Below are 11,604 nucleotides of genomic sequence, written 5' to 3'. Positions count from 1 at the left end.
GGTTCTTTGCTCTTCCCAAGGTGTTCGCTCCCCGAATCCTTAGGGATGGGATGGAGGTGCGTGCCCAGCTCGCACCCCGGGCAGCTCCGGGAATGCCTCGAGTTCCGGGCTGGCCGCTGGAATTTTGCCCTCTCCATCCGGATTTCCAGCGGGGAGAGCTCCGGGCAGGGCACTAAAAACGCCTCCTGCTGTCCCCAAAGGATGTGGCTCCGAAAGGTGGTGGCAGGATAAGGAGGTTGTAAGGGCCAAATTTAGGGTTGTGGGTGCCGCCTTTGCCAGGGGCTGGGAATCCTGACAGGGTGAGGAGTGGTGAAAGCTGGGCTGGAAGTGTCCAAGGCCAGGTTGGAGCAACCTGGGCTGGTGGAAGGTGTCGCTGCCCATGGCAGGGGGTGGCACTGGGTGGGATTTAAGGTCCCTTCCAACCCAAACCACTCCAGGATTCCATGGTAATTTATTAACACCCTGCCCTGTCCCCCCTGATGTTTAAAAGGAGATGGTTTGGTGCTGCTGGCTCGTTTTTCTCTAGGAGGAAATAACCCCTGGGGTTGCTGATAAAAGTTCTGCTTTTCTTGAGAGTTTGACAAATTGAAACCCGCAGTTCTGAGGTTGGCTGGTGAGAGTTGGGCAGGGAACACTCGACAGGAAACCACTAATGACATAAAACAGCTTCTGGTCGTTCGTTTTAATGAAGGGTGATCTCCTCTGCCACTTCTGTGCTCAGCAGTGGATTTCTGGGTGTGAGAAAAAAAATTAGTAATTTCGTGCTTGCAAAGTGGTAATTCCCTGAACTCCCTCGAGGTTGTTCAATCCGTGAGTTTGAAGGTGAAAAACCTCCCTCTTGCACGATTTTCAGAGAGTGAGTTGGAGTGGAAGTTACCTCCTGCTTTCCAAGTGGCTTTGCAGGGAGGCAGCTCCCTTCTCTCAGGGCTAAAGCTGCAGAGATCTTCCACCCAGCACAGCCTTATCTACTTTCTCCAGGTAACTGGGAGGGTGTGGAGGGTTGTACACCCTGAACTTTGCTTCTTTCTGCGTAGGGAACAGCCCACAGGGTTTCTCTGTTGGCAGAGTGTGTGTGTGGCTCGGGGAGATGACTCCCAGCACCTGCAGCTTCCCAGCTTTGCTGTTGTAATCAGGTAAACTCTTGTCCTGCTGGTTTGTTTGGCTCTGCTGGATCGTGCTGAGGGTTTTTCCAAGCACACCTCTGAGCAGGGCTGTTCTCCAGCCCGGGATGGCCTTGGGCAGTGGGATGAATCAGAGGCACTCCTCTCTCTTCCTTTTTATTAGCTTCCGGGGGGAGTTTTTTGTGCTGCCCTGAGCCAGCTGCTGGTTGTGACAGCTCCTCTCCCACAGAAGGGCACTGGCTCCTGAGTAAGCAGGGTGGAGGGAAAAACTGCCTCTTGCCTTCTGCTTGCACTCCAGAAGTGTGGGATGGGATGGGATGGGATGGGATGTGTTCCCTGCTGGGATGCTGCTCTCCCTGGGTCTGTGAGGCTGCAGCTCTGGGGTTTTCACTGCTGAGGTTGATCCCCAGGCAGCAAAGAGAATAATTCCTGCAGTGCCTGGCTCTGTCAGGCCGTGTTGGACACATGGCACTGATGGAATCAGTGTGGTGTTTGCAGGCTGGACAGTTGCTGAACCACAGGTGTGTCCTGTGCTTGCTGGAGGAATCTGTTCCCACCACTTTGAAGGAGTTGATGAGGATTCAGAGGGAAGTTTGAGCTCCTTGGGCTGTTAATTGTTACCCCAGGGGCCTGTTAGTGCCAGTCCTTGAGGTGGGAATGCCCTGGGTTGTGTGATACAGGCCATGGGATGGTAACAACTTCCACCCATTTGGGAAGGGTGAAAACACAACTTCATTCTTTCCAGAAAGAAAAGACTGGGAAGGGATCTTATCAATCCATATAAATATCTCCAGGGGGTGTCAGGATGGTGCCAGGCTCTGTTCAGTGGTGCCCACTGACAGGACAAGGAGTGCTGTCCAGAATTTAAAACACAAGTTCCACCTCAACAGGAGGCAGAACTTCTTTCCATGGAGGTGGCAGAGCCCTGGAACAGCTGCCCAGGGAGGGTGTGGAGTCTCTGGAGACATCCCAAACCCACCTGGACGTGTCCCTGTGTCACCTGGGCAGGGGAGTTGGGCTGGGTGATCTCCAGAGGGCCTTTCCAACCCTAAATATTCTGAGATTCTGTGAAAGAACCCACCCCATCGTGTTTGTTGGTGATTTCTGCCTTAGGAATTACTGCAGAACTGCTTGCATTTATTTTAAACCCAGCCCTGGAAGTCATGCCAGTGCAGTCAGAAATTCCCAGAAGTGAACAATGTGATTCAATGTCACTTCTCTGAGGGGTTTTTTTTGGGTTTTATTATTTTTTTTGCACTTCAGAATGGTTTGTGTCCTCGATTATATTTTACAGATTCCTGGCTGGGGGGGTTCCAATTGATTTGCTGCCTTTTAGTTTTGCCCTGAACTGGTTCAAGCTGGAGGGTGGGCTGGGCCAGGTGGCACATGGGCCAGGTTTGGGATGGCAGGTTTGGAAGTGCAGCGTTGGGAATGGCAGCATTTTTAGGGAAATGTGAGAGATTTGGTGAGAGACAAATGGTTGAGAGCTTCTCACTTGCAGTGAATTTTCCCCCAAGTGCCAGATGGGCCTTTGGAAGCTGCAACCTCGTGAAGGGAGCAGCTGATGGGCAGCATCTTGTCCCTTTGAGCATCAAGATTGTCTGGGTCTTACTGAGCTTCCTCACCTCATTTAGGAATCAAAGTTGCCACCTGGTGCATCTTCTTTGACAGCTGATTAGTTTTGGGGCCAAACTGAAGGAAATAAGCTTTTCTTGTCCAGTGCTTCTCTGAAAAGCAGGTTGTCATGTGCAGAATGCCTTTCACTGCAACTCCTTTCAGCCAAAAGACTGCTCTGAAGGAAAGAACACCTGAATTACTCCCTGTGATTTTTAATTTTCATTATCTGCTTGTTTTAAAATTAGAGCGTAGGAAAGTAATTACATTGTCGATTCCTTTTCTGCTGGCAGTACCATGGGTTTGCATTAACTAACTTTTAAGTACTACACTTGAGTTTTTAAAAGCAATTCTGTCATTAGTCATCAGCTGTTCTTAACATCTAAGTGGCCTTTGTGGACTGGGGAAGACTGTTAATGGGATGAGAGAACCTGGAGTCTGTGGAATCATAAATTAATCCATTCTAAGTTGATTATAAACAAGCAATCAGAGCCCTTTTTTCACTCCTTCCTGCAGGCAGGAGCTGTTGTGCTGAGCCAGGGCAGGGAGCTGACCCAGCTCCAAACCAGCTGAGAAAAGCAAGGGCTGGGTTTTCAGCCAGGGTGGTTTCCAGGGCACTGGAATGATGGATCAGCTACGAGTGCTTTATGTGTCACCAACAGTCAGCAGGACAGGAACAGGATGGGAAGTGTTTGTTCATAATAATGCAGCTTGATCTGCTCAGTCAATTCACAAATGTGATCCTCCAGAGGAAGGAATTATTCACTGAGGTTTTGTTGGAAGAGCTTTGAGACGTGAAGCCCAGAGGAGTTTGGATTTTGGGGAAGGTGGTGGGGTGGTGAAGGTGGTGGGAAGCACTGGGAGATTCCATTCCCTGAGGGAATGGCTGAGCTGTGCCAGGGCAGGGTCAGGCTGGATTTTAGGAGAAGGTTCTTCCCCCAGAGGGTGGTTGGCACTGCCCAGACTCCCCAGGGCAGTGGGCACAGCCCCAAGGCTGCCAGAGCTCCAGGAGGGTTTGGACAACTCTCTGTGGGACAGGGTGGGATTTTGGGGTGTCTGTGCAGGGCCAGGGGTTGGACTGGATGATCCTTGGGGGTCCCTTCCAGCTCAGGATATTCGATGATTCTACAACCCTCATTTTTGGGGTATTTTTGGCTCTTTCCCAGAGCTGGGGAAGGAGCAGGCAGGTGATCATGCTGGACCTCTGACAGGTAATTCCCTCTGTCAGGTGCTGGTGGCCTCTCAAACCCATTCCACTTTTCCTTGCTCAGGGCACGGGACTGTTCTCATGGCAGGGAAGTGTTTGCTTTGTCCAAATCCCCCGGGGTGTTTGGTTCCAATCAGCTGCCTCACATCTTAGGAACTTGTAGCTGATCCATCATTCCAGTGCCCTGGAAACCACCCTGGCTGGAAACCCAGCCCTTGCTTCTCTCAACTGGTTTGGAGCTGGGTCAGCTCCCTGCCCTGGCTCAGCACAACAGCTCCTGCCTGCAGGAAGGAGTGAAAAAAAGGGCTCTGACTGCTTGTTTATAATCAACTTAGAATGGATTAATTTAGGATTCCACAGACTCCAGGCTCTCTCATCCCATTAACAGTCTTCCCCAGTAATGTCTCAAGTGTGCCCCAGTGCCTGCCAGCCAGGGGGGTGATTTCTGTGAGGGGAGATGCCAAGGGGCAGAGCTGCTGCACAGGGAGATTTTCCTGCTCCTGCTTTGGTTTGGGAGCATTTCTGGGCCATCAGGTCTTGGCTCCCTGTTCCAGTCCCACCCACCTGCGGGGTTGTCTGGACAGACAGCGTGTGGTCAGAGGGTTTCACAGGAGTTCAGCGTGTCAAATCAGAGCAAAATTCCCATTTGTTTCGACTTGCTGGCCTGCCCTTCCTGCAGGATTTCTCTGCCTTGCCACTCCAGGGCACTGTGGTGGCTCCAGAAGGATGGAGGAGCCCCTTCCTTCTGCAGGAGGGACCATCTCCCTCTGGATAGAAACACTCTGGAACTGCTCATTTCCCCCTCCATTTGCTTTATTGTGATTTATGGCTAAAAAGTTGTCATGTTGGTAGAAATGGAACAGAAATAGAAGAGCAGATTTCCAACAGGGAAAAGCAAACTCTTGGCATTGCTGAGACCAGAAAGTTTTGTCTCTTTGGAGTAACAGGGAAAAGCAAACTCTTGGCATTGCTGAGACCAGAAAGTTTTGTCTCTTTGGAGTAGCACATGACACTGTGTGAAGATTATTTGTACACATGTATTATATGTAATAGTGACATTTTATTTCTGATTAATTTCTGACTTTTTGTTGCTGTCTCTGCAGTTTATTTGATGTGAAAGTCGCTTTCGTAGTCCTTCTATTTATTTTTTTTTAATCCAGTCTGTCTGCTCTGATTTTTTTGTGATTTCTATTCTGTTCTTTAAGTCATCCCCTGTGAAACTAATCCTGTGGACTTCAAAGGCATCACTGACACGAACAAGACTCATAAACTGGCTCCTTATCTTATTCCTTCTTTGAAAAGAAGTATTTTTTCAAGAGTCTGGTGACTTCTGGGTGCTTTAGTTCCTGGGGGTCCACCTTGAATGTTTAGGAATTGACTCAGGGCTCACCTTCAACAGTCCTAAATCCCTTTGTGGAGGCTCTAAATCTTCTCTTGAGGTCTCCAGAACTTGTGGTTGCCTTCTAGAATAAGAATAAAAGTTCCTGAACTGAGGAAAAAACCTCATTGATCTGTTTAATATGCAGATGAGCAGTAAATGTGTAATAATCTTTGTGTATCATTCAGAGGATATTCATTCATTGGTAGCCCTTCTGTGGTCAAACTTGCTGAAGCTCCTTTAATTTGAAAATCAGCATTTTTTTTTGCTGTTCAGTTTGCTTCATTGAGGGGCAGGACATTCCTCTCAGCTGGTGCTTTGAAGGAAAATAAAGCCCTGTTTGTGCCAGCACGTTGAAGGCACCCCATGGCCAAGCCTCAAACCACCTCAGCCCAAGGTCATAAACACATTTATCCCCCTGCTACCAGAGTGAGGTGATGCTTTCAAATCCAGTGCTTTTAATTTATAATGCCTGAAATCCTGCAGTGAATTTGGGTGCCTTTGCCAGGAAACATGTGCTAATAAAACCAGGCCATAAATATGAATTACTGAACAGCTCCAGAGGCAGCCAGTTCGTGGTTGCCTCCAAAAACTGATGATTTTGCAGAATTGTGAGTTGGACCAGTGGCTTAAATGATAAAAAGTGTCTTTTTTGGAGCTGTACAGGCTGTACCTCCCAGGGAGAGCTCCCTGGAATTGAGGGGGGAGCAGAGTTTGAAGGATTAATTCCTCTGGCAGCCTCTTGGAGCTCTCAGACGGGTGCCTGGCCCCCTGTCATAGAATGCAGCTGAAAAAAGGAGTGGCTGTTCAGTGGAGATTCATTCTCTGGTCACTGACACTCCATTTTTTGGGAGGTGTCGCTGCAATAAAAACGAAACTCATTCTCAAAAGTGCTGAATCTGGGCAAAAAGTTCCTGAGGGTGCAGTGGAGATAAGTTTCCTGCTCTTGGGGAGCTTGGTACTTTGATCCTCTGGCGTGATAAACCCATTTATGACTCGAGCACTGAAGTTCTAAGAGTGGTTCAGAATGTCACAGGTAAGCAGTGGCCAGTTGGTTCTGTAGAAGTGCCTTTTTTTTCTTTTTTTTTACCTTTTTAGACCTCATTCTTGCAGCACTTCCATCCTCACTGCTCTGATGGAGTGGGGGCTTCAAGCTGCAGAGAAATGGGGCTTTAATGTAAAGGAATAAAGTAGCTCTAAGAAATGAAGGGAAGGCCAAAAATGTTCCCAAATTCTTCATCTCCTGGCATCTCTTGCAGTTTAATTAAAACTAATCTGCTTGTTGCAATTTAGGGGGTAGTTTGTTCTTCGTTCTTCTGGACAACAGAGGGTTCAGTATTTTTGTTGGGCTTTTTCCTTCCAGTCAAGGTTTCCTGCTCCTCATTTTAACACTTTTCCCCTGTTTGCCATTTTCTTGTTACCTGAGATAGGTGGCAAGGGGAAAAAATGCTTTGGGATTGAAGGTCTCTGGAAAGGAGAAGCTGCAAACCAGTTCCTGTTCCTCTGCAGTGCCAGTTCTGGTGTCATTCTGCAGACACAGATCAGTGAACCACAGGCCATTAAGGAGAGTAAATTTGTTGTGAAGCCCGTGTTGAATGAGAAGAGCTGGAGGTGCAGAGGCCAAATTAAATCCCTGGGGTTGTGCATGTTAGAAATCCTCCTTGTGGGAGCCCTGCCAGCACCTGGGAGCTCCGGGTTTGCACAGAGGGTTCATCCAGTGCAGGTGAAAACTCCTTGGCAGCACATCCCAGTTTCTCCAAATGCAGTGGGCTGAGCTGTGAATTCTCCTCCTGCAGCTGTGGCAGAGCTCATGTTCCTCCTCCTGAGCACGTGGATGGAGAGGGGAAGGTGTTGGAGCCTTGGGAATGCTGGTTAAAAATTCCTGCTTGGGTTTTATTTGCAGCTGGTGAAGTGGGGACCCCTGAGCTCTACATTCCCTGGGGGTCTCTCAGCCTGGGTTGGGTGTCAGGAGGAGGAGGTGTGATTGTGCCAGGTGTGATTGTGAGGCCAGCAAGGCACAAGGGTGAAGTTTTAACTCAAATGAAGCTGGTGGTTCAGAGCAGCCCGTGGGCACAGTTGGACTCTGTGCTCAAACTCCTCAGAGCTCTCATCTCTCCCCCCTCCCTCCCTCTGGAGAGATGCAAACAGCAGAACTCATTAGATAGCAACATTTACAGCTCTCCACAGTAGCATTTCCAAGTTTTCATTCCACTTCCTTTGATGTTTTGCCCAGTAAGAATTAGGACAGTAATTTCAAGCCGGTGGCAAATTCAATTAACTCCTTTGAAAGTGCCACACGCCTTCAGGTTGGGAACCAGCTGAGGGGGCCAATTTATCCATCATGGGCTTGGGGTTTGGCTTTTACAAATCTGAGTGAAAATGCCACTGAAACAGTGACTTCTGTGCTTCTGTGAACCCCTTCTTTCGGAGAGATCAGCCCCAAGAGTGGCTTTGTGCCCCTTTTATTCCAAATCTCTTTGTCCAAAGTGCACAGAAGAAAGGAACACAATATTTTAGGAGCACTGAGCTGCAGTGATGCCAACAGGCTGAACACAAACCAGGTTCTGAGCCCTCTAAAACCAATGGCAAAACTTGATTTCTGTGGTCATGTGGTAGTTGAAACAGTTTTTTGGGGTCAGGAGGATCTCTTTAAGGAACAAGACTGTGTTTAAATATATTTTTGGCAGAACACTAATTATTCAGGCTGGCTGTTGCTGCTCAGGTTTCAAAGGGGCAGAATAAAGCTGCAGGGTTTGGAAGGTGGGCACCTTGCACTCCAAGCACCCTTTAAACCTCACAGGGTCTCCAAACCCCCTGTCAGGGTGGCACCCAGGAGATGGAGAGGAGCAGGTCTGGTGTCCTGAGTGTTGGGAAGGTCACTGTGGCACAGGGAATGGATGTCCTGGGGAATGAAGGAAACACTCAGAGGATGTGCTTTGTGGGATTGGAGGACAGATGCAGCTGTGGCAGCACCAGGCTCTGGGGTTGGTGGAGCAGCAGGAACATCTTGGGCACTTTTCTGCTTCATCCTGCTCGGGGTGAGGCTCAGGAACTGCAGGTTGGTGGCACTGGTTTCTTGGAGGGTGGCTGGAGGAAGTCTGGCTGGATGAAGGGAGGAGCTGCCAGCAGCTGGGTTGGGAAGCCTTTGGTCCAGGAGCACCTTCCAGCTGGGAACTGGAGGGTTTTTTGGGATCAACCACACCTGAAACACAGGCAGCCTTAAAAAACTGCTTGACACTGGGGCTAAACTTCTTCCTTTATCTCCCCTTGTCGTGTCTGAACACTGTTAGGGGGATGTTGTTCTCACTGGGGGCAGGAAGGAGACGGATGCTGGGATGCACTGGGAGCTAAAATTAAAGCATTCCTCTAAACCACAGCCTAATTAATCATAGAAGCACAGAATTCCAGCTTGGAACAAACCTCAAGGATCATCTGGCCCAACCTTTCTTGGCAGAACCTCGAAGAACACCTTAAATAGAAAGATATATCAAAGCAACCTGATAAAAGTTTACAAAATCTTCAAGAGGAGAGGCCAGGCTGTTTGATTTTTTCCACCTGTGGGGAACTTTCATGCTGTTCCAAGGAGACTGGAATTGCAGGTCTACTTTTTTGGTTATTTTTTTTTTTTTTAATTTCTCAAGCACCAGGTTTGGTTGGGTGCTGGATATTCAGGAGCAGGTTGGCTCCCACCCTGACTTGTTTCTGCCCTGGCTCACAGCTCTCCCTCTCACTGCAGACATCAGCTGAGACAGCTAATGTAGATTAATCCCTTATCTGAGCTCAAAATCCCCAAGGGCCCTTTAGAGTGAAAATAAGAAAAGAAGAAGAGGAGAGCCCAGTGAGGAAAATGTCACAGTGCAAAAGATCTGTGTGTGTTACCTGGATGGAAATCAAACCACACACTTTGGGGGGGGTCAGTTCCCAGGAATTTGGCTGCTCCCACCCTGAGGGACAAAACAGCTCGTGCTGTGCTCTTGTTGCTGCTGCTGCCCAAATCAGTGTGTTTAGGATGTGTTTTTCCATGCTGTTTGCAGTTTAGGTGCACTCTGAGAACCGAATCTCCTTTATTTTTACACCCCTCCCGTGCTATAAACACTCAGTGATAAATATTTGAGGGGAAATGAGCGATGGGAGTTCTGCAGACATGAAAATATGGGTTTTATCTCTTTATTTATTTTTTTTCCCCTTGTAATCAGCGTGTCTGTCGCTTCAGCAGTTCTGGATTGTCTCAGTTTGCCTGATTTGAATGTGAGGAGCTCTAATTAAAATCCCTGGGCTGATTTGTGGCTGCTCCAGAGCATTGGTGTGGAGCTGCCCCTGTTAAATCAGCCCCTGGGAGCCCTTGTGTAACCTCCAGAGCCATCTCTATTCCCATGGGCTGGGCTTGGGGAGTTGTTATTTTTCTAAAGCAGTCCAGGCTTTAAGAGATTAAGCTGAGTCCAGAATCTGAGCCAGTCTGTGCTGGAGAGAGAGAGACAGGATTAACCAAAAGATACTGATGGCTGAAAACCTTCCCCAAATTTGGGAATTGGTTCCATGTTGACTGTTTGTGCAGGATGGACTCTGCAAACCTGGGATTCTCTGCCTGTCCCATCTCCAAGATAATCCATAATTCAGGAAAAATCCTAGATTTTGATCAAGTTGGATCTGGCAGGAAACACCCTCCTTTTGGGGGTGGTTATTGGGATAGCCTGAGGTTGGAAATGGAAGAGTTGGAAGCATGGGGAGGACAGTGGTTCCTGCTGCTTTTTTCATGGCTCTCCAAAGCAAGAATTGAATCTAAAACCCAGCAGTTACAGAATCCAGATTGGAAAGGGCCAAGTCACATCCTCCTGCACGGGCAGGTGCTGTCATTTCTCATTTAATGCCCATTTTTAAGACAACCCCACTTAAAAATGCTACAAACAAGTAAAATATATTTCTGTGTGTGAGACCAGCCTGAAACAGTAAGAACACAAGATGTTAAAAGTCATGAAAGCACAGAACCATGGAATGGTCTGGGTTGGAAGGGACCTTAAAGATCATCTCATTCCACCCACCTGCCATGGGCAGGGATAGTCCCACCTCGAGCTCGTCAGAGCTTTGACTCTGAAGTCTAATGATGCCAGTTAATTACAGCATTTCCAGCTGCATAATCCTGTTATTCTGGATTACTTGTGTTCAAAATGCTGAGCAGCCACTTGGGACTTTGTAAAATTGAGACTGAATCTCAGCATCAACCCTTCAGCAGCGGGAATATTTTTAATAACAGTCATAAAATGTACATTTTTCCCAGAGTTGAACCATGACTTCCTTTTTTTTTTTTTTTGAAGAAGAAGAAGAAGCAGCCAGACATCTAAACTTTAATTATTCCATTCTCAATTTTTCAGACACAAATTCCTAGGAAGTTACAAGAACGTTTTTCGCTCGAAACATCAAAAAGCCTTTGTTCCCGCCCGGAATTAATTCCTTGGGCAGTCCCTTGTTTTTTAAATAAAGCCCCTGTGTTTTTGGTGCTGTCTTGGCACCAGGGAACATACCAGGCTCCTCCAAAGGGGGCTATCCAGCAGCAGGGCCGTTTTTTAATCCGGGGTTGTGGCAGCATAAAAAGCAGGGGAACTTCTGTTTCCCTGCACTGGGGGTTGACTTTTTGGTTGAAAGATGGAATGAGATGGAGTCTGGTTGTTGCAACAGCTCTGAATGTGAGTCTTTGTTCCCAGGAAGCAAAGCCAGCCCTCTCCTATCAGATGGTGTGAGGGCAGGCTGGGGGGAAGTGGGACATGGCATTTGGAAGTGGTTCTCGTGTCTTTGTGATGGGTGGAGGGGGGGGTTTGGTTTGAGCCAAGTCAGAGATAATGGATCTTGCAGTGGCTGTGCTTTTCAGGCCAATAATCCACATTTCAAATGCACTTGTTGAGAGAAGGATTCCCTTTCATTCTGCTTTGAGATCCACACGAAATGGGATGTGACAGGTTCTGCCTTGGTCGCTGGGTTTGGGTGTTTTAGCTGAGCTTTGCTTTTGGGACAGCCTTGACAATGAGTTATTGTGGGGGTAAAATGGGTCTGGGAATTAAACTATAGTGGAAACATAAAATGGGTTGGTTTGGAATGGACTTCCAAGTGCCAATCCAGTGCCATCCTTGCCACGGGCAGGGACACCTTCCACTAGCCCAGGTTACTCCAACCTGGCCTTGGGCACTTCCAGGGATGAGGCAGCCACAACTTCTCTGGGAATCCCATCCCAGCACCTCCACACCCTCCCAGGGAAGAATTTCTTCCCATATCCCATCCAAACCTCCTCTCAG

This window comes from Manacus vitellinus, unplaced genomic scaffold (assembly GCF_001715985.3).
Source record: "Manacus vitellinus isolate BGI_N305 unplaced genomic scaffold, ASM171598v3 scaffold_74_pilon, whole genome shotgun sequence".
Lineage (NCBI taxonomy): Eukaryota > Metazoa > Chordata > Aves > Passeriformes > Pipridae > Manacus > Manacus vitellinus.
The sequence above is the reverse complement of the archived record's forward strand: the minus strand, read 5'-3'. Positions refer to the sequence as shown.